The sequence below is a fragment of the Emiliania huxleyi genome (assembly GCF_000372725.1).
Source record: "Emiliania huxleyi CCMP1516 unplaced genomic scaffold EMIHUscaffold_310, whole genome shotgun sequence".
Classification (NCBI taxonomy): domain Eukaryota; phylum Haptophyta; order Isochrysidales; family Noelaerhabdaceae; genus Emiliania; species Emiliania huxleyi.
In genome coordinates, this window is record NW_005199683.1 from 8,829 (window position 1) to 10,058 (window position 1,230).

Here is a 1,230-nt window from a genome sequence, read left to right on the forward strand (position 1 = left end):
CTTGGCGCTTGGGAGGACGTGCTGGGTGTGTGTTGATTGAGTCCGTCCGTGGCTCGGAGGGAGACTTCAAGACAGGAAGAGGGAAGGAGCGGGGCAACTGGGAATGTCAGAGCCCCTGAGCTGTGAAGAGAGGGGAGGATTTTGCGCTGTCAGAACGTTGTCAGAACGTTGTCAGAACACTGTCAGAACGCTGTCAGAACGCTGTCAGAACGGCCAGGTCTCTGTCAGAACATCTGCGGGAGCTCCACAAACCAGGTTGCTCTCCGACATGAGGCGCGTTGCACTTGCCAGTGCTGCCCTGGCCTTCCGTCTGCCCGCCCAATGGGTGGCAGGTGCCTCTGCTGCTGTGGCATGCCTCACGGCTGCGACTGGCCGGCGCCTCGGCGCGTCAGCTCGGCTCGGCGTAGCGATAGTGGCCAGCGCAACTCGCCTGGACTCAACGCTCAGCCAGGAGCTCCCGCACGCGCTGGCGCGAGTCATGGCGCATGCAACGCGTCTGAATGCTCGCCTCGCCTCGCGCAAATGCGACCGTCCTCGCAGCCGACAGTCCACCGCCTGCTAAAGGAGCACTGCGACGAATGCGGCACCGGCGACGCATGGCAGGCTGGTCATGACGCAGTTATAGGGTGTTGTGTGCCGTCAGAGTGACTCTCTGTGTGTCAGGGATAGTCAGGGCCGTCCATCAGAGCTCCAGTAAGCTCGGAGACACCCCATTAGTGCGACTCGACCTCTTTGAGTCACTGCCTTCCCGGCGGTTTTGCTGTAGAGCCTCTACAACAAGCTCTACAACAAAATCGCGCTCTACATCGCTCTACAACGCACCCGCTTCGTCCCGCGGCGGATGTAGAGCTCTACAGCTCTACAGCGCTCTACATCTCTACATCTCTACAGCGCTCTACACTCTACATCTCTACACCCTCCCTCAGGATATAACCACCTTTGTCATATTATGGAAGTGTAAAATCATGGGCCGGACCCATGATTTCATGCCACCGAGAAATCTGTGATGGATACACTTCTTTTCATTCGCCTTCGTACCGAGACTACAAAGCGCAGCGCAGCACGGTTAATACTCTCGGCTCTCTCGCGGATCTCACGGCTCGCACGCTCAGGCGACAGGTGCCGACACTCTCGCGGAATACAACCGGCTGGAGAATTGTGTTGCTGTGCCTGCGCAGTACGGGCGCCATCTCCATTAGTCTCGACCCCCCCCCCCCCCCCAAAAAAAAA